Raw genomic sequence first — 27938 nt, 5'->3', positions numbered from 1 at the left:
ACCAACTAGCTCAGCTCTCTGTTATTCTAAACATGGTTTTATTCCACAGCCCTGGGGAAGGTCTTGTAATGCTTGTTCTGATTACAGACTGAAATGTTGCTAATCTTGTGGGTCCTTATTTCTTCTTGGGCACCTTGTGCACTTGTTTCAGTACATTAGCTAGGTCAATACAAATTTAAGTGAGTCAGGATATGCACTTTAAATGATGTCTTCAAGTAAACAACAAAAGCGAGCTTTCCACATTGTAACTTTTATTGGCATTTCAGAAGCAACACCAGCAAGATGACCAAAGGACGTACCACTTCAAGATGGAAATGGCTATGTTCAAAGATATTTTAGAGATGTACAACAAGGAAGATATTGGGATTCTCGTTGCATCGATATATGCGATCTGCAATAGCAATGTCCAAAGCTTAACGGGCACTTTCACGTAGAGAGCCTTCCTTATTACAGCACTTATTCGCAAAATTCTTGCAGCAACATGTTCACATCGTACAAGTGCGCATTTATCTCTCCATCAGAAATTTTGGACCGCAAGGTTGTGTACTGCCACTTGAAGAAACACCGAAGCATGAAAGCCTCCAACCCGATAAACAGTAAAGAAGAGTAAGGTAGCCAACATAAGAAGGTTCAATATGGAGAGAATTGAACATGCTCTAAAGAACAGAAGCCTAAAAGCAGTGAAGAGAAAATTGGGCACAGGCAAAAACCATATGTATGCACTAAGAGAAAGGCAAGGCAGTTTCACTACCAATATGTATAAGGTTGTCAAAGCAGCTATGATTTTTTACAGAGATCAGCCAGGACAACAATGGTAGTAATAATAGTAGTAGTCCAGACGAATCTCACCAACAATGGCAGGTGAAGGAACGAAAACTTCTTGTTCGAAGAATTGGCATCTGTTCATCTTAAAACCGCTTCATGCACAAAAAACACACCCCTAGAGAAAATTCTGCCTGGAGCAAAGACACAAAAGCAAGAGAATTAATGGAAGCTTTTTACATAAGAAAGCAAGAAAGTTTGTGTGTTAGTGATACATAAGTAGTTTTATATAAGATTGAGAAACAGTTTATTGAGCGTGTGTTATTGTATTACCCCTGATGTTCAAATGGATGTTTGTTGCGCAGGCGCGAATTGATGGTACATATGTGTGTGTGGTTTCTGGGAATTAAAGCAGCTGTGAGTGGCGCCCCGTCCAGTCATCTTCTCTCGTGGTGTGCGTCTTCTTTTTTTTTTGTGTCTAAAGCAGCTTTAACATGAAGGAAAGAAAGCCTTAGAGGGAATGCAGTGGGGCAAAGCAGCCGGTTATGATCAGGGGTGTTGCTGTACAGTGATGCTATTAGTTTTCTTGTGCCCTTTACCGCCATCAGCCATCTGCCACTGGTCAAAAAATGCAGCCCAGGAATTTTTCAGCAGTGCCAGACGGCTATGGTGAGGAAAAGCATTAAAAAAAGTAATAGCATTGCTCTGCGATAACACGCCAGGTAACAGCAGATCTGTTTAAAGACGGGGGCACACTGTTCTTGAAAAACTGGCCAGTTTGTATATGCAATGCCTTTTTGCTGTGAGTGTACTGAAATCTTTGAAGAATGTGAACATTGCCCTAATTATGTATGACATTACTATACAGTTTTATGTACTTATAAGCTTTGTTTATCAATGTCTTGTATTAATGTATTTTTTTTTTTGTTTTCGGTACAGTTAACTTGTGTACCTATTTGTAATTTGTATCCAATAATCATGTGCAGGGGGTCATGGTATGGTCTCATAACCGAGGGACCCTTTTCTGTATATCCCTTTTTGTTAGGGGTGTGCGAATATCAAATTTTTCGAATACGAATCGAATACGAATATCCACCTTCGAATATCGAATCGAATATCGAATATCAAAGGAAAAATGACTCCACAGTAACAATATTTTATTTAACATGTAGCTATTTGAAGAAAAAAAGAAAACATTAACAGCCTGACTGGCAACACAACATACACTGCTATCTCCAGAACACAATGTCCTGGCTAGCACAATGCACATCACAACACAAGCAAATATCACGGCACAATGGAAGTAATGACTACATGTTATCATGAAGAAATATGAGTTGCTCCACATGATCAGGCAGCAGGCGCTCCCTTGTAACAGAGACAACACCTCCCCCCGCCCCCACTGAAAAGGCACGCTCGCTTGGAACAGAAGTGGCTGGTATAGGGAGTTACATGGGGCAAAGCTTTGCCAGACTGGGGTATCTGAAAGTGCCTACAGTCCGCCACCAGTCACGTGGGTCACTGTCTTTCTTCAGAAGTGGTGCCGCATAGTGAACGAGTGGTAGTGTGGCACGTTACGGCAGCATAATATTGAAAATGTACGGTTACATGATCGCCAACAGCGCTGCACGTCGGAGATGCACCAGCAATAAATCATACGTATTGCGGCGCTCGTCGCAGGCTGATATTGTGCCTCCGTGTACTTACGATGTTTATCGCTCCTCTCGGCAACGTTTTTAGCGATACGAACGCAGCAGAAATGTGGAAGACGAGTTATTTTATGCATGATAATCGAATCGCATATTCGAATTTCTCGAATATTCGAAGTTATCGAATATTCGAAACTTTTCGAATTCACGATTTTCGAATCGAATACGAATATTTCGAATGTAATATTCGACGAATATTCGAAACTTTCGAATATTCGCACACCCCTACTTTTTGTTGTAATCATGCTTTGCAAAATAAATGTTTGAATGAAAAGGGGCATCAAGAAATTGAAAAATTAGAAGCCAATCAGCTTACTCATAACTGCTAACAAGGCATTTGCAAAAGTAATAGCTAATAGAATTAGGACCACCTTAGAATCCAATCAACCAAATGAGTAAGCAGGATTTCATACAGGCTACTCAACAATAGACCTTATTAGCACTGTTGATGTTATGGATAAATGCATGGAATATAACCAACCCCTATATATAACCTTCACAAATCATGAGAAAGCATTTTAGTCAGTTGAAACCTCACCAGTCGTGCAGGCATTGCAGAAATGGTGTGTACACAAATTGTATACAAAAATACTGGCTAAACTCTAGCTTGCTGAGCCGTAGGAGTACATATGTAAATTTTATTACATTGTTATAAAACCGACAGTCAACACTGCCACGCCAACTGTTGTTAGACAACCGTTGATTAAAACATTTATTCACGATCTACACGGTGTGGCTGCAGCATGGTGGTCTGCAGCACATTTGCTACAGTAAAATCACCAACTATAAATTGTATGTCTTTCCTGCTCGTTGTGCTTAAGCCGCTCCCAGTTCAGGTGACAGTTCAGGAAACTGTGCATCCTCAAACGACAGGTTCCTCGTTAACAATGTGTGGGCTGACAGGCAACAATGATGCGTGACAACCGCACAGTAACTTTTGAGATAGCTTTTGTGGTGTTGGGTTGCCTTCACCGGCAAAAGCACAACGAGCGGGAAAGGAGGAGCGCTACCATACAGCCTTACCGTATTTGTGTACCATATTTCCGTAACTTGCTAAAAGACTCTAATAAGTATGTTTATGAGCTACAGAGACAAGACTGGTTTTAAGCACTTTTTCCTTTGGCACCCCCATGTGAGGTTGCAGTGCGGTGAAACATAACCATGGAACAAAAACTGTATATTTCAGAATCAAGGTCCAGATTTCAGTCATTATGGAGATCTCTCGAGTCCTGCTGTCAAATCCCTCCAGAAATGACCCACATATGACATTTTGTTCAAGCTAATGTTGAAACTAACTAAATGGCAGATACAAGAATGAAGCATCAAGTTGGCGATTGCAAGTACGCAGCATATTGTTTAACTGCATACACAATAAACTGTCAGTGCGTGGATGTTGTCAAGGCTTTTCAAAGACAATTTAAACTTTAGGCAAATTGACATCTATGGTGACTTGTGTGTGCTGTCGGGAAGAGCCTTTTTTTTTTCTTATAATTATTATTAATCAGGTGGTGTCGTATCTACAGTTATCTGTCTCGTCAGTGAGCAATTTCCAGCTGCTTCTTTTTCATAATTCAAAACATTCTTTGGATGGCACTAAAACAAACAAGAGCCTTCTTTTTTAAAATGATTCCTATTGCTCCCTTTCCATTATATCTACAGGAGGCCTGCACTGAGCTCACTGCACTAAGCACACTGAGCCTGCACCGAGCGCATTGAGCTCAGCCTGCCAGGCGGCGCTAGCAAGCGCCTACATCTGGTCATTGTAGCCATAGTCGTACAGCGATCAGGCGTACAAGTCTATAAGCTAGGAATCGCAGAAACTGAGAAGTTCCTGCAGCAACGAGCTTGCAGCTACAAAGCAGGGTAAAAACAAGGTGTAGAGACTGCAATAGAAATTTTTAATGTGCAAAAGTCTATGGCAAGTTTTCCAGCAATTTCAGTGCCAATATTATGTCTATAACGCAAAAGGTGTGGCACTTTTCCAACAAGAATACATATGGCTTTGTAGAAAACAGATGGATTTGGGACAGGTCAACTTAATTGAAATTAGCTTGAGTGCATCAACCTAATTTTGGGGGCGATATGGAGGTAAGAAACGTATGGGCGACCTTGAGGAAGAAAAGCATCATTAGCTGGGCAGCGTTCACAGGCGAGTCTCGGTGAGTGCTTCCTGCTACTCACCGAACATCGCAGCCCCACGTCAAAGCAGAAATTTTCCTTGTGGAAGTACTAGCCAATAGCTGTTTACAATTTCTAAGTTCTGCATTCGCAGATTCATGCACCTTCTTACCCTGCGGACACATGTGAAAGCTGGCAGCAGGCTCCATAGCGTACGCCCTGCATTGAGCACTGGCCTACCATACAAAACTCCTCCAAAGACAGTGGCTACATAATGTAGTGATTTCTTTCAAGTATTTGTCGAGCGCACAGCAACAGCAGGAAAACCTCCCCAGTCACTCAGAATTACAGCGCAGGTGGCATTCTAAAGTTTTGTTTTCAGCTCGCTCTGGTGCTCCCAAAGCAGACTAAGCAGCCACTATGACCACATGAGCCTGCCTAGCACGTTGCACCAAAGGTGGCGTCTGCTCTTCCAGTGGTATGCCTTACGCCCAATACCAGTTACGGAAGTGGCCATGAGAGCACCCGGATAAGGGCAGCTAGAAGATAGATGGAGTAGATAATAAGATAAGGAAATAATTTTAAATGCCTCAAGTTAAAGGCACGCTGAAAGCATAGAGAGCTCTGTACAAATGCACAATGTTGGTAGGTCCTTAGGTAACAGGTTGTCTAAACCATGTCACTTAGTAGGCTTTAAATAGTGTAATATATGAATACTGCACTCACACCTATGTCTTCAGTCACCTTCGCTTGGCGGAGAATGCCATTCATGCAAACAGTGCGATTGGTTACCAATGTGGTGATGTTGTAAACAGATTGTAAACAGATGAGCCATGCCGCCCTATTTAACGCCTTGTTTGTTCTGCATGCACGAATCGTATTTTATGTACGTGTAAAAATAAAACAATTTCAATGTACGCAGCTTGCAGCATTCAATGTAAGCATCGTAGACAGTCTTCCACAGCTGTATCGGCGCACTCGCGCTAGGAGTGGAACGGATTTAAAGGCTGGGATAGTAGCCGCAGCAGCCCGTGGAGGGTCCCCTGTAGCACCAAACACGTGACTGGCTTCTTGCGATGCAGAAAATAACCTAGCCCTTTCAGACTTCAGGAAGCATGTCAATTTCTTTTTGACGGATTTTATGCCTTCACGGGCCCCTCCGATGGCGTGGTATTGACTATCTTCTTTTGCGAACAAGGCAAAGGCAACATTCTGCACGTTGCGTCAGTTGACGAACGAATGCGACCTCGTTTCGAAGTCCGGTGAAAAGGGCAGAATATAAATACAAAGAACGAGAGAAAGTTTCTAGAGGTAGGAATCAGTCTTTAATGGGACGAAAAGCGTCAAAAACCGACACATAAGAAGACACGATGTCTGGTTCTCTAGTGTCCGTATTGGCGCGGCTCACTTTCTTCTACGATAAACATGGGAGGAGTCGATCCCGCCTACGTCGTGCCAAGATGCAAGGACAGCGGTCGCCGTAAAGACGATATATATTTGCTTCACTACGCAGACAGCAGGAACGTCGTGCAGCATGCAGTGGTGTTTTGCTTACCTTCTAGTGGCAAAGCGCAAGTGTCGCACATCAGATTTCGATGCTTGATATCCCGGATGGTGCCTAATATAACCATAACGTACACAGGCGCATATATATTGCACAATATCAAGTACAACAGTGCAAGGAAAGGTTGCAATCGCTTGGAGTTTCAAAAAGTTAAACAGGAAGTCTCCATGACACCAGTTGCAGGAAGCAGGTGGCGCTTCGCGCAGCCAAAAACCGAAACCGAAAGCTATTCTTGAGCGCCTCCCGTCATTTACGGCCGCCGACCCACTCGCTTCGATGAAAAGAAATCGAGAGACTTTGCTCCACGGGAGATATGGGGATTTTTGCTGTATTTTAACACACTTATGCGCCATTTGGCTAAAATAAAGGTGTCGAATAGTGGTCTCTGCATCGAATTCTTTCATTCAGCAGCAATTTTTACCCTTGAAGAAGACAAGACTGCTTGTCGAAACGCTGACTCCAGCTACACTCCGTGTCCAAGAATTTTTCACCTTTTCAAGCCGCCATCTTCCCCTGAACTTCTGCCGTTTTTGGATTATCATACTGGCAGGGTTTTGCAGCGTGCGAACATAGGAAAAAAGGACAGAGTAGACAGAAAGAGCGATAAATTTTGCTGGCTAGAGAAGCTCCAGAAATTAATCCGATGCCATTATATGCAGACTTCCCATTAGTTATCACTTTTGATAGAAGTTATGTTGAGGCATAAAGAAAGACATAAAATAAATGCCTCAGCTTGCGCCACCGGGGTGTAACAGGCTAACAGTGAACAGCTAAAACTTTTGATTGTGAAATGCTGGCATGGTACAACGCTTTGACTAGGGTGTCACTGGAGCCAACATTTCGACAAGACTTGTCTCAAAGTTGCAGCCACGAAGACGACAAGTACGCTTGTCAAAACAGCTCCAGCATCACCCCGTGTACAAGAATTTTTCAGATCAGCAAAATCGGTGTTCAAACTTTTGATTGTGAAATGCTGGCATGGTACAACGCTTTGACTAGGGTGTCACTGGAGCCAACATTTCGACAAGACTTGTCTCAAAGTTGCAGCCACGAAGACGACAAGTACGCTTGTCAAAACAGCTCCAGCATCACCCCGTGTACAAGAATTTTTCAGATCAGCAAAATCGGTGTTCTTTTGTCCAAAGAATTAGTTAATGCTGTTTATTCCGACATGGCACTCGCTTAATCCATTGCGCTCCAGACAACATAAGCATTTTAAGTCGACTCATTTTCATTAGTAATGTTGCATGGAATGCGTTATACTGCGCTTCCAAAAGTAAATGCAAAATTTCAACAAATGTTGTTGATCATAACCTTTATTGTAGCAATTTCAACCATTATCCTGGCCACTTGGCATAGGAAGAGCAATGGAATTGGTGACTTTGTCCAAAAACCTGCACGCAAAAGGCACAATAAGTACAAGGTGTCTCCATCGAGCAGGCATGTATCACCACAACAAAAATCGGAAGGCTGACTTGGCAAACACACAAGCACAGCAGCAATAATTTGTCGAATTGTCGAACATTTGTAAATGCCAAAAGCAGGGGCGGTTGAACAGCTGATTTTGTCTCACTTAATGAAGTAAATCTGGATATGCTAAAGAATCTAGGGTAGGCAAAATTAACGAGCTCCTCCACAGCACTGTGTGTGACAATCATATTGTGGTTTTGGGAATATCTGGAATTCTAATTTCATCTTGCACACAAAAGGCATATTAAAAAATGTTTCAGTCAAGCATGCACATACACCTGCATACCAAAAAAAAACAAGAGGCTACAGTTTGGTCAAAACACAACAGACGATACAGCACAGGGTGACAGAGGTTTAGGGAAAAATTCAGCCTAGTTGGCAACATACTAAGAATTTTTTGCACATAAGCAACACGAGGAGAAACATGGAGAGACACAACACATGCGCTAACTTTAAACAAAATCGTTTATTGCACACGAGGCAAACATTTATACAGTGTTGGTGCCCTCACACTGCACCAAGAAGCCATGCACGGAGATTTGTATTTTTCTGCTTCATTTTTACAAGACGTACGTAACACTAATCAACTAACGAACTATTGCACAATCAAGAAAGCAGATTTTTTATCCGACAAGGACAGGGACAGAGTGCTAACATGATTGGAACCCAATTTTTGCAATTCCTGCAGCAAATAGTATTATAAACCTCGTTAGTTCAGCTCTGTTGGTTGACAAAACCTTTGTGTGTTCTGCAAAAAAGGTTCACACATTACAATGCTATCTTAACCTATCATTCATGCAGCTGCTTGTTTGCCCAGCATACTGCTTACTGCAGAAAAGAGGTATCTGATAAGCAACAGCTTGTCTACATTCCGCAAACCACATCCTATATCGTTTTCTTCCGTGCTTGACTGCAAATTCTGCAAATTGATTTCAGCTTTCTAGAGCTGGAAAACTATTTGCACATTTGTATGTGACACCAACCTTATTATGTAATGCTAAATTTTGTGCAAGTATGGCACATCAGCTATTCTTTTTTCAGCGACATCACTGTTGGAACAGCCAACTAGAGCAATGGAGCGGTACTTCCTAATTTAAGCCTTTTACGACTTACACTTCTGTTTGTGCGACGCATTGTGTGTGAACCTTTCCCATGTGCTGTGTGTCCTGTTGAGTTGTTACGCTATCCAACTACAGTTATGGAAAGGATGGCATCACGTGCTAATGTACAAGTAGTTTTTCAGCTCCATGCAAGCTGAAATCGATTTGCAGAATTAGTAGTCAAGCACCAAAGAAGACAATTGCTTGCACAAAACGACATAGGACATGCTGAGAAGCTGTCGTTTATCAGATACCTCTTTCATGTGGTAAGTGGTATGTCAGGAAATGGGCCACTGCATGAATGATAGGTTAAGAGAGCACTGTAATCTTGTGAACAAATGCAACGATGGATGGCTGGCGTCACAGTGTAGGGCATGAGAGTATGAACCTTTCTTTCAGGACACAAAGGTTTCATCAGCTAATAGAGTTGAACTAACGAGACTGATAATATAAGCTGCAAAAACTGTAAAAGTGAGTACCAATTGTGTTAGCACTCCGCAACTATCCTTCTCGAATAAAGAATTAACTGTATTGAATGTGTAGTAGTTCGCGAAGTGATTATAGTGTGCCATATATTTTGTCAAAATAAAACAGAAAAAAATCACACCATCTCCCGCTAAAGGGGACCATTAGGCGATGCGAAGCAGCGTTTCGGCATGTACAGCCCGCGTTTCAGAGGGCGAGTGGAGAGGAAAAGGGGGAGAGGGAAAGTGGAGAGGGAGAGGAGGTGTGTGGAGAGGGCTTGCGCATGCGCAGTAAGGGTGGTCACGCCGCACACCACCACCACCACCGGACTGAACTCCGCTATAAGATGCTTCACATCTAAAAGACATATCTCTCAGCATGGCATCTTGGTGAATCGCTAGGGCACCACCACTGTGTCTATTAGTGCCTTGTGTGCAATAAACCATTTCGTTGAAAGTTAGTGCAGACGTTGTCCCTCCCTTTTCGTCCTTGTGTCGCTTATGTGCTAAAGATTCTTACCAAGTGAGTTGAGGTTACTTATGAGTACACACAGGAAAAAAGATATGTTAAAGGAGTACTGACATGAATTTGAAAAATTTTCGGATTGATGCTCTAAATAAAAATACTGGTGTCGAGAAACCTAAAACGAGTATTGTGGTGCCTGGGAATGCATCGTATGTATTTTATTTATCGCTACCTTAAAAAGACACTTTTGGTTTCGATATCGAGGGGGCGGCTTCTCGGTGACGTTTCATAGCAGTGTGATGTCACAGGGATACAGAAACTCGCGACGTACTAGCGGCAAATCCATCGTCTGCCCGTGGTGCACATAAACAACGATAAGTTCATTGTTGTCCAGTGGCCCTGACAGTGATTTCTACGATATAGGCTGCATGCAGGATGCAGAACTTGCAAACTCGGGGGAACTGTCTCGTCAGGATAATGCCCATTGTACTGTGGCTGGCTTGCAGATGCTCAGCGACGAAAACTTCAAAGTCAAATTAAAATATTTGATACGTGTTCTCCGACTCCGGTGTGTGGACATCGTTGACACTGCATACCAAGGAAACCAAAAATGTCCCTTTTGCGATGTCTCAAAATCGTGTCAGTACTCCTTTAAAATTAAAGCAATTTCAACCACAAAATACACATAAGCGCAGCAGAGAAACATTGGTAAACAGCACTAAACATGTAACAGCCAAAAGCAGGTGCAACTGAACAGTTGATATTGTCCCACACAGTGCAATTAAATTTAGGTGTTTTGTGGAATCCCGGGTAGGCAAAATCAACGAGTTCCTCCACAACAGTATGTCTCACAATTGTGACCTGGTTATGGAATTACCAGAATGCTAATTTCGTCCTGCATGCAAAACGCACAATGAAGTCAGTCAAACATATGCATGCAGCAGCTTACCCTATGTTTTCCAAGCATGTTATGACACTTTCTGCGATGCTGCAATGGTTATTTATACCACCTGCATAAATCCTTATAAGTGAAACACACGGTGTCTTTAGAAATGTTCACGCATCCGAGGGCAAGCTTGTGAAGCATTTGCACGTTTTCAAAACCTTTAGTACCGATGAAAGTGCCATCTGCATTATACGTTTCGTAGCAAGCCCACTTTTGTAGCTGCCAAGCCATTTGTTCTAGAAAGTCTACATCGTTATCAGTGCCACGGTGCAATTAACAGGTCCCCAACTGCTGCAAGTGCAATTAATAGGTCCCCAATTGCTGCGAATTCATAGGCAGAAGGGTATGGCACACCAGCAGGCGTTTCTTGTGTGAGGCGGTACCGGACATAATACACCTATGCTATTTAAAACTCAGCATGCCTTAGTTGGTTACTTGTTTTGTACCGAGCGCACTATGACAGTATGTACTTACAAATGCACATTATCATTTTCATAACCACTGCTATGTTTGTTAGAGCAAGCTTACTCTCTCTTTGCACTTTGAAAGCTCGACACCTTGGCAGACATCGCTTGGTGTTTAGTCAATGAACTTTTTTTCCAGACATGCAGCACTGCACTTTCCCCTGATGTTGGACTTTGGCAAGAGGATGCGCCAGCCAGCAAATGTCCACTGAAATGTGAATGCACCGTGCAGAATTTGCACATTTTCTCCAAACTTGTTGACTATCTTCTGTCCTGATCGGTTGAGACATGCTAGTGTGCACACCGTTGAACCTTCGGCAAACATTTCACAAGGATTTAATTGGCTTCAGCCCGTGGCAGGAGCACCAGAAAGATGGTAGACAAGTCTGCTATCTGAAAGGCTATGCCTTACCACCCTGCAACTGCCAAATTAAGCATAGCACACAAACTCAGTGCACCGATTCCAGACAAGGTAATTGAGCAGCCTCTCCCTATACAAATAAACTAGTTAACATGAAAGGTAATACCGAAGGATTCCAACAAAAATATGCAGATCTTATGCGAATTTGTCATTTTTTTTTTTTCGAACATCGATGAATGTGCATGGAGGTAAAGCATCACCTTTGAGATTGGAGTCCAGGAACTCACTTTCCAGTTTTCTTCTTCCTTCAGAAACTAGGCAACTAACAACGCCAAATGCTACTTTGAAAGATGGTGATGATAATACTGAAACTTTCTGCAGTATTTCAGCATATATGGATCTGCGGTATGTGCAAAATCTATCTCATACAGAAACATACCCATCCCTACAACATGCTTTCAATAACAAACAACGGAAGAAACTGTTGATGTACTTGATGTCTTGAGCCTCTAATTTATGATAGAACATAGCATGCAATGGAAGAATTTAGGAAGCTTGTACATTAACTGCTGACCTAAAACAGCCAGAAAATATTCCGGGATGTCGGTGTTTGTCATAAGAGCCATGCTAATACATGGCAATAGCAGATGGTAATGAAACTGGCATGCTTTCATCCGGGCTCTTTGGCTCGCTCTTGCTAGTAATCTTAGCACTGTTAACGATTACAAGCATCTAAAAAGGAAATTTACTTTTCCTGGAGGGCTATTGAAGACTGAATGACACAGTTATGCCCTGCCTTCTGTATTTTGCGGGCCTCGAAGATTTCACGTGTCAACTGGTCGTGGTGGCGGAAAAGAATCCTCATTCTAGAAAATTCTGCGGTGTACCCGCAATCTTGGCAGTGCATTGCCAAGTGCGTCGAGCAAACATTACCTCTCGGGGAATTTTGATGCTCCCTCAGTTGCGAGTTTACGCGTCGCCCCGATTGCCCAATGTAAACACTTCCACACGTGAAGGGTATGCTGTACACAATGCCAATGGCACAAAAACATTCGTGTGCTTAATGGAATATGAATCCTTCACCACTGGGCCTTTTTCCGCACTGCTGTGCAGATATCACCAACTTTATTCTTGGCTGCAAACACCACTTCAATGCCATGACGTCGTCATGAGTTTCTTGCCTTGTAAGAGCATGTGCAGTAAGAGTATATTATGATGTTTCTTCAATAAACTTTTCAGTTGAAAGTCAGCACTGGTGTCGTGTCTACTCGTCCTTGGTCTCTGTTATTTCGCACTGTTTTGCCTCTACCAGCTATGAATTGTTACCAACTCGCCCAATTTTCAATCATACTAACCTGTAAACCTTCGGCCTAGATTTCTTTTACTTTGAGCGGTCCTGCCCACGGTTTTTGAACCACGAGAGCCCTATGAACCACGAGAGCCCTATTGTATGTGTTAGCCTCCTGCAAAGCTTTGAACAATGGCTTGAAAATAAAATTTTAAATCACAGCGCAAGTTGCTCTCATTAAAGCCAGACCGATGCAAAAGCTGTGTCCCCTTGAACTTCATGTCTGGCTTCTTGGCAGAGCAGTGGCTGTGCCCATTAAGCTAATGAAAAAAAGCCCATGAGCAGTGAAGGGGGGACGCTACGGCTCATTATTAAATGCTATTTGTTTAACGTTGGCAGATCAATTTTTGTGCACTGATTAGTACACCACTTCTGACATATTTCACAATGGTCAAACGAAGAATATGCACGCACAAAGTGTACTTACATACAGCTCTACAGCTCCAACTTTCTCCATGGGCTCGGATCCAACGTCAAAGCGTTACGACTGCACTCGCAGCATGGGCACCTGCGCAAATAAAAGCTTTTTTGCACACTAATGTACAAGCGAAGACCTAGCTTATTGCATTCGTTCTCATAAGCGTGTGTCACAAACCTTTTACTAGTTGAACTCTATGGCAAGAAAGTAACTACAAGCGGTATTCAACCGTTTCCATACAATGCGTGAGACGGAAGCTGCATAAGTTTCTGTCGCACCAATTGAACGGTGTTCCCAGGCTACAAGATAATACAAAAACTGTCACGCTGAAAATAGTTCTAAGTAGAGACGCGTACTGCGTGGAGAAATTTCATCGTCGCGCGTAGAAAACATCGCAGAACAATGAATGCAAGAACTTACCTTGACGTTAGTTGACACCGGCGCGAAGCGCGTTTAGGGACAAGTGGAGCTGGGGGCGTTCTCCTCCTCAGTACCTAGGCCAGCGGCCGTCTTCAGGGAGAAAAAGTGCCCAGAAGCGCGTTTCAGGCGCTATCGGATGGCGGCGCGGCGGTCGCTCCCTGTAGTGGCCACGAAAACAAATGTCGCTCGTAGGGGCGGGGCGACGATCTTTAAAGCGCGCAACACGCGCGCACGTCGCGCCATCTATGTGGCCACTACGAAAGCATGCCGAATTACATGGTATATATAAATAGCTCGCCGTTAGCAGGCTGAGAGACGGTGCTGTCGTGTCCTAACGTCTAACGCGGCGGGCTGCAAAGCGAGAGGTCACCCGTTCGATTCCGCGCGTCGGAAAGAATTTCTTAATTATTTTTCTTTGTAGCCTTTCTATATATATACATACTTATACATATACGGTGAATGACGGCGACAGGGACGGACATTTTCCAGCCGAGACTGTCCATATAATTGCTATCGCAATAATACAAAAAAAAAAAACATTATGGCAGCTTCGCTATAGTGGTGCCAAACTTCAAAGAAGAGCGGAACTGGGTGGCCTTCCTGTTTTCTCTTTATTTTTTTTCACGCGATAGCGCTGAACAGCTCGTTTCGCAGAAATTCCGGTGTCCGCGGCGTCGGCGTCTTTGGTTGTGAGCGAAAAAAATCACAGCATACCCACGGAGTGAATGATGATGAGTGGGCGAAGCTGCGGAGGTTCATCGGTAAACCGTGAATCTTCCGTGAATTCTGCCCAGTACATCATCACCGACGTGAGATCGGGCGCGTTTATACTAAAGGTTCGATGAGTTATGACGACTTGCAGCTCACTTTAATTTTACATGTACGCTGTGAATTTTCATTGTTTAGAAAACCATTGCTTTAGAAAACATCTGGCATCTTTCGTTAAGCAGCTGGCGTCTTTTCGTTTTGCTTTAGAAACATCTGGCGTTCTTTCGTTTTGCTTTTACAAAACATCTGGCGTCTTTCGTTAGTTTCTTTCATCAATCAACGGCGTTTTGAACAAAATTTTTATTGTTTAATCACGCACAGGAGAAATCTCACCAGGCACTACCTTGGAGGTAAACAATGGCTGCTAATGGGAATGAGAGACAGAAGAAGTCGGCTTTTAGCTAACACTTACACTTCTACTTCTACTAACGTTTCCTACTGGAACATGCCAATGGCTGCTAATGGGGAATGAGAGACAGAAGAATTCGGCTTTTAGTTAACGCGCACGCTGCGAATTTTTTATTGTTCAACAACGCACAGGAAAAATCTCCCACCGGCATCACCTTGGAGGTCAAAGCGTAAGACTGGTTACGCACTACGACTACTACGACTACGACTACGAGGGACAAACGGGTGCCGCCTTAAAGGGCCCCTCACCAGGTGACCTAACGAATTTTAGTTAGACATTGCAAGTTGTTGCGAGCCCAATAAAGAGCATTATGCCACAAGAATTTTTCTAATCGGTCGGTGAGAAGCTGAGAAAAACAATAATTTGTAGCGGCGCGGAACCATGATGCGAAGAGGCGAGCTGCAAACCCTTGCCGCTCGCCCCGCGTAGCCTTCGCAAGCCAAATCCCTTCCCTGCCCTCTTCGGCACACGAGCGGAAGGATCACATAACGCATACGCATGAACACGTCATGCGCACAAAATGTCACGAGCGCATGACGCGCCCGAACCAGCCCGAGCCCCCGAGACGCGAGCGGTGCTGTGGCGGCGTTCTTTGCGCTTCATCTCTGCAAGTTATGCCGAATGCGCCATCGCCGATCACTTGGCTTTCAACCTATTACCATAGCTATTACTGAGCACGAAAGCTACAACATTTGTACGGACGCGAGACTAGCGGTGTGCCGCATGAGACATCTAGTTAGACGCGGGAGGATAAATGAGCCTAATAAGCACTGGAACGCAGTAGAAAATTAGTTTCGTTGTAAAGGGTGGCGTCTGCACGATGCGCAAAGCGCGAGAACACGAACGCGTGCGAAACGGAGGTAGATTAGTCTCGAATCTCGCTGCGATTCGCAGTAAAAATTAAAAAAGAAAACGCACACATTCCGTTTGTGTGTTTTATTATTGCTCTCAAGTTTTATTCATCTATTCAAGCAACAAATTACAAAAACTAGGCGTCGTGTCAAATAATTATCGCAGTGTCATGTGCTACTGTTGCCAACGTCAGAGCACAGTCGTCTACGTAGAGGAGCGACGTCACAACACTACTATCTACGTAGGGCCATTCTCTCATGTACGTCATCCCCTCATTCTCTGGGCGCGTGGACGCGAGAAGAAGGGCAAGCAGAGTTCAGCTTGAAATTTGACCCATTTACGCGGCCCGTAGCGTTGCAAATTTTGGGAGACGTAATCGTGAACGCCTAGTGCATGCATTGCGCTCATCAGCTCAAAATTGTCAAACCTGGTGAGGGGCCCTTTAATGAGCTTCGCCCCTAAAATAAGCGTTTTCAGTGTAATAAAGATCGAGGTAGATGCAAATGAAGAAATAGTAAAAAACACTTGGTTCGAATGGGATCGGAGACAGGAACCTGCGACCCCTTGCTCCGTGGCGCTATGCGTTTAGCAGTTCAGCCACCCAGCATAGAAACTGTGGAATACTAACGGCCGGCGACCTATTTGTATACATCATATAGCGTTGGTGGCGCGCAAATCTAGGAGGTTCGTCAACGGCTTGACAGAAATCCCGTGAGATGGAGCAAAGGGCCCACTGGCACGCTTTCCGTGTTCCGCCGCGCAGCATGCATGGATATAGGAGCCGCCGTGCGTCCGCACTTTGGCTTTCCTTGCGGCAAAGTTTAGGTGTCCACCGAGAAGCGCACGCAGGCTAGTGATTGGGAAGGTGATGCCAACATGATCCGATTACGCTGTCTCGTTCTACGCCTGAAAGCAAAGCTCAAGCGTCCCCCATGTATTTTTGTACTCGTTCTTTTTTTCTTTCTCTCTGTTTCTTGTATCTGTTTTCGTACCTGCGGCTTTCTATTTCTTTATTTCTATTTCTTTCTCTCTCGATCTAATTTTTTCTCTTTCTCGCTCTTTTGTGTCTTTATTTCTCTTTTTTTTCTTACCATAACTCTGCTTCTTTCCCTTTCTGTCTTGCTCTTTGTTTTTTCTATCTCTTTTTTCTCTTTCTGTGTCTTTCTATCTTTCTTCATATCTCTTTCTCTGCTTTTTTCTCTCTCTTTCTTTGTTTCTCTTCATTTCTCTCTTGCTTTCGTTTTCAGTCTTTCCCTCTCTCTTTAACACGAAAGCGCTTTATGCCGTGGTCCACCAAGACTTTAGTAACGTATTTCCGTCACAGATAGGACGTTGATAAAATGGACGCTAATGGATGAGAAAAAAAACTAAGAAAAAGTTCCACCGCGGAGAATCGAAAATACGACCTTTTGGTCCGCGACGATAAGCGCCTGGCGCTCAACCGACTAAGCCACCGCAGCAGATGTGCGACACTTCACAAACGCGCTTTATATCTGTCACACACTTCCCTCTCGCAGAGTGCTCTCTGTTGGCGGGGCCAGGCGGGGCCAGGGGCGGTGGCGCGGTGCCGCCGTCTGTGAGCGGTCAGGTGAAGTAATGCGGCATGACACTTCCTAGCGCCGATAGAGAACACTTCGGAGACAACCCAGATAAAGCATGGCCTCCAAGATTGCTCGCCGCCGGCGCACAATCTCGGAGCCCATGATTAATGCGCCTTGATACCAGCGAAAAACATTGGCCGCGCTAGCATCACTAGCATCGGGGAGTCGCCCTAGACGCACTTGCGTTCTTTGCCTTTCGCTTCGTGTTAGCGCGTGAAAGCTCATTGTCGGAGTAGTGCAGCTTCCGAATGCACCAACGGTGTTTCGCCGCCGACTGCTTCGAGTGCGATAGCACCGACTAATAAAACCACCGCAGAAAGGCATCGATGCGGACGCGCGAATGTCGTGCCTTCGTGGAGCGAGACAGAGGCCAGCAAGACGTGCAACGCCTGCGCGCGTTTGCGGCTAAAGCTACGAACCTCTACCTCCCGTGTTGCTGAAGGGCAGTGTGGTAGTGTATGCATGAGCACAGGCGTACGTTACCATATTACTCGGCAGCGCACCGTGTCGTTTCTCTCGTTAATTGACGACACTTTGAAGAAGTGCATATCGAGTGCTAGTGTTTATTATCTGCTTGTTTATGCCATCTTTGCGCGTGATTCACGATACGCTGGGGCCAAGTATACGTTAAAAATTTCAGCTAACACAAGGGCTAAATCATGATCATGGGCGTTAGTCGTCGCGATGGAGATGTTTCAGTTGGCGTCAACGAGGATGCATCTATGAGAAAAGGTGCTGTAGCTGCCAGATATCAATAGACATTGTACAAGCTCTCATATACCACTACACAATGACCACTACTTTTGTGAACACGCCTTTCACTTTCGCATTATACCGATTCCTCTTACGGGGAGATCAGCCATATTGTCTTTTCCGTGTCTGCTTCTTTCCAAAAAAGACGGCAAGGTGGGCTAGCTGGTGAACATTTATCTTAATTTCTTTCTCTTTCTCTCTCTTTCTCTGCTTTCTATCTTTTTATGTGTTTTTTACAGCGAAAGCTGTTATGAGATCATTTCACCAGCCGTTTTTGGCGCCGTAGTTGTCCGCCGCCGCCGCCGCCGCCGCCGCTGGTGTCCGTAACCAGTATCGCTCGAAATAAGAAAAAAAATTCCAGGACGGAACGAGGTTCGAACCTGGGCCCTCTGCGTGGGAGCCCAGTATTCAACCTCTGAGCCATGCCGGTGCTTGAAACTGCTTTGCAAAAGGGTCCTATACCGGCTTCATGTCGGGAAGGAACCACATTAGCATATGCAATATAGCGCGGTAGAAGAGTAAAATAAGCACGAAGCGTCGCACCACGCGAATTCTGTAACCAGGCGTCACACAATGCGAATTGCGCAACGAGTAGGTTGTTGAATGCTTCCAACCCATTACATAGGGCGCTGCCATAATTCTTCATCGTCATCAGACACAGCATCATCAAAGTGCGCATAATGCCTTACATGCGTTTAGCAGGTACCAACGCTCTCCATATAATGACGAAAAATGGCACAGTGCCTGCTGCCCTACTTCTCAAAAATTTCAATGGTTTATAGCGTAGTGGGTTCCTCGCAAGTGCACTTGTATTGGTGGCCAAGGAAGCCCATAAGCGCATGATCCACTTCCTCGGGGTCTCAGTAAAATTACAATGATTTGTAGCGTAGTGGTTTCCTCGCAAGTGCACTTGTATTGGTTGCCAAGGAAGCCCATAAGCGCATGATCCATTTCCTCGGGGTCTCAGTAAAGTTCTTCGCTCCCCCCCATCTCTCTCCCACGTCAGCGTATGTTATACAGCATGACGGGAGAGGGAAATAGCGACCGGGCGTCACCCAATGCAAATTACATAACTGGTGGGCCGTTTAAAGATTCCAACCCATTACAAAGGGCTGAGCCATAATTCTTCATCGTCATCAGTCGTCGCGTCAACAAAGTGCACATAATGGCTTACAGACGTGTAGCTGGTTCCTCGCTTCTCCACACAATGACGAATACTGGCTTAGTAGGTGCTTCCCAACTTCACAAAAATTGCGATTCATGACGTAGTGGGTACCTTTCTAGTGTACTTGTATTGTAGCCCCAAGAGAGCTTAAAGGGCTCTAGAAACGCCGCTCTTCCAGCTTTCGCTGTGACTGTGCTGCGCGTTCAGCGCAGGCCTGGCGTTTTTTCATTTCTTTTGCTCTTCTTCACTGTTTATGTCCGTTTCTTAATCTCTGTCTCTTTTTCTATATTTTTTCTTTATTTCTTTTATTTGATTTTGATTTATTTGACAAAATAAAAAAGTACAAGAACGTAGAGATATAATTGCACATCATTTCTCTTTCTTTCTGTGTGTCTTTCTCTCACTCTATTTTCTCTTTCTTCCAGCTCCTTCTTTCTCTCCCTCTTTTGCGTCTTTCACGTGCTCAACTTCACCAGGCAGACCTTTCGTTTAACGCTCGCACCTGCTGTACTCCGTAGTGGGGCTTGCTCAATTTCTGTGGCGTATACCCATCTATAGTTTCCTGCGGACCCCAAAGTTTTTGGAAGAAGACGCTGATTAGGACAGTTCTACAAACATCGGCCGCTTTCTAGAATGTTTTCGTCTGGATTTTCGAGATTTTTCGAGTGGATTTTGGTACGAAAAGACGCCTAAAGACGAGAGGACAACGCCGATACCAAGTTTGGCTGGTGGGTGGACTTTTCGTTTTTCTAAGTGTATTTCGCCCGGATCGCGCTGCCGAGAGCTAGCCTCACCACGGGCGCGGCATCCGAGCGCCGTACCCACCTACTTTTCTAACCGAACATGGAAGTTTCCGGGGAAGGGGAGGAATTGCTCCCCGAAATGTTTTCGGAAGATCTGGGCTGGCAGACGGCCGTTGCCAGGCGTTCGTCGAGAAGAGCAGCAAGTACCGTCGAATCGAAGAAGGAAGATGTTAGACTTAGCGCCAGTACATCTGCCGGGCATCGGCAGAATGGAGAGTGGAATAAGAAAAGAGTGATCAAGGCAGGACGCATGCCCCCGCTCCCTACAGACGACGCTAAGATCATAATAAGGCCAAGGGGAGGCTTGGATGTGTCCAAGGCTGGTGCAACGACCGTAGGCAGAGCAATCATGGCAGCAGCAGGAGTCACTGAAGCCCATGCTGGAGCAGATGTCATCTGCCCGAACATGCAGCAAAACATAATCGTGGTTAGCACGCCAGACAGGGACAATGCAGCAAGATACACTAGAATCAAGTCGATCGTGGTGATGAGAAAAGAACACGAGGTCAGCGCCTACGAAGCGGCGCCACACTGTGCTTGTAAGGGGGTGATTAGAGGCATCACCCTGAGCGACAGCCCTGAGGAGTTGGAGAGGAACATCATCAATGCCAGAAATCCGCTGGCTCTGGCGGCGAAAAGGATCAAGAACACGGGCTCAGTTATTGTGGCATTCGACGGCTGGAAAGTTCCGAACTTTGTGCGCTACGGACCAGTGTTGGTGAGGTGCTGTTTGTATCGAAAACAAGTGGACAAGTGCTATGCATGTGGCAGATTGGGACATCGGGCCGATGTGTGCCCCACCCCGAACGAAACTATTTGTAGGGGATGCAGCGCACCGAACCCGGACGAGCAGCATCAATGTATTCCCAAGTGCAAGCTGTGCGATGGTGCGCACATGACAGCAGCCAAAGTGTGCAGACACCGGTACCAGATCCCGTACGTGGTAACGAGAAGAAGATGGGAAAGGACGGCAGAAGCCTCCAGAAACCGAGACTCGACCCCACCATCTGGCAGCGGTGACAGCAAGCAGACTCAGCAGCTTTCGACACAAGGGCACATAGGACGCTCCAGGTGCAGACGGCGTTCCCGGTCGACAGGGCGCTCCCGGTCCACAGGGCGCTCCAGTTCCTCGTCCGCGGCCAGGGGGCGTTCCAGCTACCAATGTCACCGAGGCGGAGGAGGACTGCAAGTCCTCCTCCGGCTTGCGCAATTAGAACGCGAAAACGAGATGACGAGGAATACGATAGCAAAACTCATGGCAGAAATTGCCGAGATTAGGTGAGGCAAGGGAGAGCTCTCTAGCTTGGCAGACAAGCAAATAGCTGAGTCGGTACCGACGGAGATACCCGTGGTGGCCGCCTGTGACGCGGAGAGGCCCGCCAAAAAGAGGGCCATTGCTGGAGAGCTGGAGACAATGGCGATCAGAGCAAAGTCAGAGATTCGCGAGATGCTCTCTTCTCTGAGCGAGAACGTGAAGCAGATGACTGAAACGGTCTCCCACCTCCAGTGCAGCATGCTAACCATGGAAGAGAGGTACCATCAGCGCTTTTGCAAAATAGAATCGTTTCTAGAAAATGTGGCAATGGGCCCGCGGCCGCTCCAGGCAATGGCCTCAGCCGGTGAGAACGTGAGAGCTTTCGAGATGGTCAGTGAACCAATTCAGCAACAGCCACAGGTTGGCCAAGCAAACTAATTGTTTTAGAATATCGCAATGGAACTGCAGGGCTTTTCTCCACAAGAGGGCCCCCTTGCAGCAATTTATTCGCACACACGAGGAGAAACCACACGGGGTACTCCTGGAAGAAACACTAACCGAAAGCGTAGGTCTACCCGGCCACCGATCTGTTGCAAAGCACGTTGAAGGAAGAGGCGTCGGTGTCTTGATAAGCAAGAGGCTGACACATATCACCCACGACCTGCAAGTGGCTTCAAGTAAAATCGAATACATAATGATAGAAATCATTCCTGGACCCGTGAGTAGGGGGAGCATCTTCATCTTGAATGTCTACAGCAGCCCAAAAGACTTGAGGCAGCGCTTTAAGACCCTCGTCTCCAGGGCATCACAGCTCGCCAGAGACTCCCCGCTGGTCATTGCTGGCGACTTTAATGCTCCGTATCACACCTGGGGCTATCCATATGATACGCACAAGGGGGAGGATCTCTGGAGAGAGGCGCTCAACCGGGACCTGATGCTTGTCACCGACCCGTCATTCCCCACTAGATGTGGTACGTCGGCTAGCAGGGAAACTACTCCTGACTTGACCTTCGTCAGAGGAGCGGCGGCAGCTAAGTGGGTCAACCTCATCATAGACCTGGGTAGGGACCACTATATCCTAGCCACGACCTTGCAGGTAGAGCAGAGAAAACTGCGCAAGTTTATGGTCACCGATTGGGACAAATTTCGCAAGATTAGGGAGGATTATGTGGAAGACGAGGAGAAGCCCGATCTCGAACGCTGGACCGACCAGATTGCACGAGATGTCAAGGCTGCCACCAAGGAAGTTAGCACGGACCTCCCGGTCGAGAAGATGGATAGCAGACTAGCACATCTGATCGAGGCCAAGAGGTCCCTCCTGTCCAGATGGAAGGGGCAGCGTCTCAACAAAAGGCTTCGCAAGAAGATTGCCGAAGTCAACAAAACAATAGAGGAGCATTGCAAGGTCCTTTCCAGGCAGCAGTGGGACGATGTCTGTAATTCCATCGATGGTCAAATGCGCCGTGCCGGGCCCTGGAACCTCCTCAAGCACTTGCTAGATGAGACAAATACCAAGTCGAATCAACGAAGCACGCTGGGACGCATTTTGCACGCAGCCTGACAGGAATCCACGGACGATGAAGTTATACAGACGCTTGTGAGCAAGTACCTACAGGTGGATTCCAGCCCGATGGATGATCGTCCCCTCAAGGATTATGAGGGCGTTGAGAACCCAGAGTTGGACGCAGAGTTTAGAGTTGAAGAAGTCAGGCAAGCCCTACACGACCTAAATGGCAAATCGACACCCGGTCCAGACAAGATCACTAACAAGGCCCTAAGGAACCTGGATGACAAATCAATAGAGCACCTCACTGAGTTCATCAACATGTCATGGAGCAACGGAAATGTTCCAGCACTATGGAAGAAGGCCACCGTCATCCTTATTCCCAAGCCTGGAAAGCCACCCAGTCTCGACAATCTTAGGCCCATCTCGCTCACTTCGTGTGTGGGCAAGGTAGCCGAGCACGCAATCCTGAACAGGCTCTCCCCATACTTGGAAGACAATGACGTCTATCCCCACCACATGATAGGCTTCAGACCTGGGCTTTCTACTCAAGATGCCATGAAGCTAATCAAGAATCAGATCATTGATCGCAACACGAGGGACACGAGAGCCATTCTTGGCCTTGACTTGGAGAAGGCTTTCGACAACATCCTACACTACTATGTTTTGGGAACGATCTCGAGCCTTGGCCTGGGCAAGAAATTTTATGACTACACGAGATCCTTTTTGGCGGGCAGAGAAGCCACCCTCAAAGTGGGAGACCTCGTTTCAGACTCCGTTAAACTTGGTTCTAAAGGTACGCCACAGGGGTCGGTCATATCCAATGCCCTCTTTAACCTCGCCATGATTGGTCTGTCCAAAAAACTCTCGGAGGTCGACGGCATTAATCATACTATATATGCAGATGACGTCAACATATGGTGCACCGGGGGCAGCGATGGGCATTTGGAAACTCCGCTTCAAGATGCCATCGAGGTCACAGAAAGCTACCTCAGACCTACTGGACTCCAATGCTCACCGCGGAAATCAGAGCTGCTACTTTACAGCCCCAAGCGCAGGGGCCCCAAACCGAAAGGTTGGAGGCCTGTAGAGGACATCGACATCACTCTAAGGACAAGTGAGGGTGGTATCATTCCCAGGCTGAGCACCCTCCGCGTTCTGGGTATGATGATTGAGTCAAACGGTTCAAATAACCAGACTGTACTGAAGCTTACAAGGAAAACAGACAACGCCCTGAGGTTGATAAGAAGGGTTGCTAACCGGCAGCAAGGACTATGCGAGGACAACCTCATCAGGTTGGTGCATGCTTTCGTGATGTGTCACGTCACCTACGTAGCGGCAATGCACAACTGGCAGAGGTCGGAGCGGGACAAATTGAACACGTTGATAAGAAAAGCGGTGCAGAGAGCCCTCGGGCTTCCCATGTATACCTGCTCGGAGAGGCTGCTTCACCTCGGCGTGCACAACACGCTGGAAGAGATAGCTGAGTCACAAGAGAGGGTGCAGTTCACGAGACTTTCTACCACCAGTGCCGGGAGAAACATCCTGAAAGAGCTTGGAGTTCACCCGACAGAAATCGATACCAGTTACTGCAGCGTTCCTCGAGAAAAAAGAGAGCGTATTAGCGTGGCGCCCATACCTCGGAATGTTCACCCTTAATACAATGTAGGCAGACGACGGGCTAGGGCTAAAGCCCTCCTGGAGAGTGCCCATGCACATGCCCGGAGTTGCTGTTTCGTTGACGCTGCACGGTACCCAAACGGAAAAGCATTCGTTGCAGTCACTGTTGATCAAGATGGCATTATTAAAAACTCCTCGTCGGTCCGGACCACAACGGCTGAGGTTGCCGAACAGGTCGCAATAGCCTTGGCCCTGCTAGACGACGGGAGAACAACAATATACAGTGACTCGAGATCAGCAGTTCGAGCATTCGGTAGGGGCACCATCTCGGAATCAGCCTTGCGGATCCTGCGAAATAAGGAGGTATAACAACACACAATCGTCTGGTTCCCAGCTCACATGGGACAGATCAAGGGCGCTCCGTCCAACCTCAACGAGAAGGCCCATAAAGCTGCGCGAGGAGTCGTCGACCGCATAGCTACTGAACGGCATGACGATGACGTTGTTGACAACAAAGATCCCCCAACGACGTACAATGAACTTTGCAAGAACTTTTATCTGAGGAGGGAAAAGTATCTGCCACCGCACAGTAAACTGAACAGGCCTCAGGCATTGACGCTCAGACTCCTGCAGGTCGGGGCATATCCCAGTCCCGCACTCTTGCACAAAATTTACCCAGAAATTCAGACGTCAAACACGTGCGCGCTTTGCTCAGACTTTGCCAGCTTAGATTATATGCTCTGGCGGTGCCCTGCGTTACGGGTTCAAAACGTTACATCGTCAAAGTGGGATGCTGCGCTACGCAGTACGGAGTTCAGGACGCAGCTATGGGCAGTCCAGCGGGCCCACGACGTGGCGGACAGGTTAGGCCTATCTGTCCCGACGTGGGAGCGGCCCGCTACGTGCTAGTTCACGCCCCGACGGACCTAAATAAAGTTTTTCCATACCATACCCAAAGTTTTTACGGCAGGCTTAAACAGCTCCACTGTTCAAAGCCGATTCAGAACTCACCAAACATCATCAACACTACTACGTCCATGATGATGTGCCTAAGGTGCTACGGCCTACGATCGAAAAGTACATTCAAATGTTATCGCCTTATTTTACTAACGCGAATAGAATTGTTTCCCTAGCACAGTGAGTTTTCGCTTATTAAGCAGCCTTTGGAGCCTTTCACTGGGCGCGCTCTGTAGTCGGCAGCTGCACGGCACCGGCACGGCGGCAATGGACACCATGAGCAGGCATATTCCAGTATGGCCGTGAATGAATGAATGAATGAATGAATGAATGAATGAATGAAATTTTGTTTGACAATAAATAACGTTGTATCGCCTGTTGACTTCAGCACTGTGATGAGAAAACAATAGAAGTGTCTGCTTATGCGGGTGTAAGCTTCTAGGACCGTTATTGTCGTGCATTGCTGCTGTGCGCAAAATGTCTGCGCCGCATGGTGAGTCTCGCTACGATGTCAAGTATGCAATGGGGATTTTTATCCATGTGTGATGATGTGGATTGTGTGGGCTGTGACGGGGCGAAGAGGGAACGGCAGTTCCGCTCTGCGGTACGCCTTGGAGGAGAAGACGACGAAAAGGAAGCGCGAGCGGGGCGTGCGGCTCGAGCAGCTGGAGCGCGACACGGTTGGAACGGCAGCCGCTGGTCGACGGTTCGGGTCGCGACATCGCTTAACCAGGCGTCCGGCAGCCTTGCGGACCTGGTGAGCCTGGCTTCCTGCTTCGGGCTGCGACACGCAAACCAGGCGTCCAGCAGCCATATGGACCTCGTAAGCCTGATTCGCGCTCTGTGCCCGGTGCTGACACGGGGACCGGCAGCCTAGTCTGTTCCTGGCTTGAGGTCCTGGGGCCTGAGTGGTGTCACGAGGTGGCCGCGGCTCATGTTGGCGACGGGCAGTTAACCTGCACGACAGTGGCCTGGTGATCTACCGGCCTGCAGTGCCACCATCACCACCACCACCACCTCGCCACGGTCAAGGCAGCGCGACTGTTGACTGCATAAGGAACACCGGTGACGACCGACCTTGCAGCAGCGGCAACAGTTCATAACGGCGAGTAGGACAGTTTGTGTGCCGAGGCGAGTAGGACGTTTAGAATGTAAATAAGGAATGCCATAGTGTGTTGTGTGCGAATCGTCAGAGTTATCGGTTGTGTTAAAGTGTGTGTTGTGTGTACAGAATCACCTGACCGCCAGTTGAGTTATTCTAGATCCTGGTCCCACATTACACCATCACACCATGTTTTCTCGGTGATTGGGTAATGTACTTTGGGCTGAATATATAAACTAGGGTTGGCTCGGCTTCATGAATTGCGTGTATCTGGAGGATATTGTCACGTTGTCGTGACGTCCACGAAGACAGCAGTCGGCGTTTGCAGAATGAAACTGTTTATTTGGCCGAACTTGTGGCCGGGAAAATGAGAACTAGAACTACAGCGATACACGCTGTACAATGATAACGGCGAACAGGGCGTCGTCCGTCGATCAACTGACAAGCGGTCAAGCGCGTCGGCTTTTATACAGGCGCTATCGAACTTTCCAGCGATATCGCTGGTGGTTGCGCAATCTCTAGAATGAGCTCGAGCGTTCGCGTCTTGCGCGCAATCTGAACAAAATCATCTACAATAATCGTGAAGCTTCTCGAAGAATGAGGCGCGGTTTGCGCTGAGCGTTGCCGGCAGCCTTTGTGGGCGAATGCAGCAAAAGTGATCAGAAACGTACGTGGCAATGCCCCCCTCTGAAAAAGCATCGTCCCGATGCTTAAAAACAGAACATGAATACATGCAATACTAAAGAAAACTAAGCAGACAAACATTAGAGTCCTCAGGTGCGTTAACGAGCATAGTACGGTTTGAGGCGCACCACATGCACGACCTCGGGTCGAGCTCGGTGCCTCTGAGAGTTCGTGATGCCGTCGGGGACAACCTCGTAGTCGAGTGCGCCGAGACGTCGAAGTACCTTGTACGGTCCGAAGTATCGTCGAAGAAGCTTCTCGCTCAGTCCACGTCGTCGTATTGGCGTCCAGACCCAGACATGGTCGCCGGGCTGGTACTCCACGAAGCGTCGTCGAAGATTGTAGCGACGGCTGTCGGTGTGCTGCTGGGTCTTGATGCGCAGGCGGGCGAGCTGTCGAGCTTCTTCGGCACGTTGTAAGTAAGCGGCGGCGTCGAGGTTTTCTTCGTCGGTGACGTTCGGTAGCATGGCGTCGAGTGTCGTCGCCGGGCTCCTTCCGTAGACCAACTTGTACGGCGTCATCTGCGTCGTTTCTTGGACGGCCGTGTTGTATGCGAAGGTCACGTACGGAAGGATGGCATCCCACGTCTTGTGCTCGACGTCAACGTACATGGCCAGCATGTCGGCGATGGTCTTATTTAGCCGCTCGGTGAGGCCATTGGTTTGAGGGTGGTAGGCAGTGGTCCGGCGGTGGCTTGTCTGGCTGTACCTCAAGATTGCCTGAGTTAGCTCCGCTGTAAACGCCGTACCTCTGTCGGTGATGAGGACCTCTGGGGCGCCATGACGCAGAACGATGTCTTCAACAAAGAACTTCGCTACCTCTGCAGCACTGCCTCTAGGTAGTGCCCTTGTTTCG

The 27938-nt window shown here is 46.9% G+C and overlaps 2 long non-coding RNA genes across 2 annotated transcripts; both read right to left on the bottom strand.

Moving 5' to 3' along the window:
• Positions 1-277: 277 nt before the first annotated feature.
• LOC125757605 (uncharacterized) lies at positions 278-6324 on the bottom strand. The gene is made up of 3 exons (XR_007415342.1): positions 6145-6324; positions 850-956; positions 278-391 (listed from the first exon to the last, which is right to left on the bottom strand). It is a non-coding gene; the product is annotated as an uncharacterized LOC125757605 (long non-coding RNA).
• Positions 6325-7445: 1121 nt separating this feature from the next.
• Positions 7446-13542, bottom strand: LOC119386651 (uncharacterized). The gene is made up of 3 exons (XR_005182336.2): positions 13368-13542; positions 13200-13280; positions 7446-7547 (listed from the first exon to the last, which is right to left on the bottom strand). It is a non-coding gene; the product is annotated as an uncharacterized LOC119386651 (long non-coding RNA).
• Between the last annotated feature and the right edge of the window lie 14396 nt (positions 13543-27938).

This window comes from Rhipicephalus sanguineus, chromosome 3 (assembly GCF_013339695.2).
Source record: "Rhipicephalus sanguineus isolate Rsan-2018 chromosome 3, BIME_Rsan_1.4, whole genome shotgun sequence".
NCBI classification, from domain to species: Eukaryota; Metazoa; Arthropoda; class Arachnida; order Ixodida; family Ixodidae; genus Rhipicephalus; species Rhipicephalus sanguineus.
The sequence above is the reverse complement of the archived record's forward strand: the minus strand, read 5'-3'. Positions and strand labels throughout refer to the sequence as shown.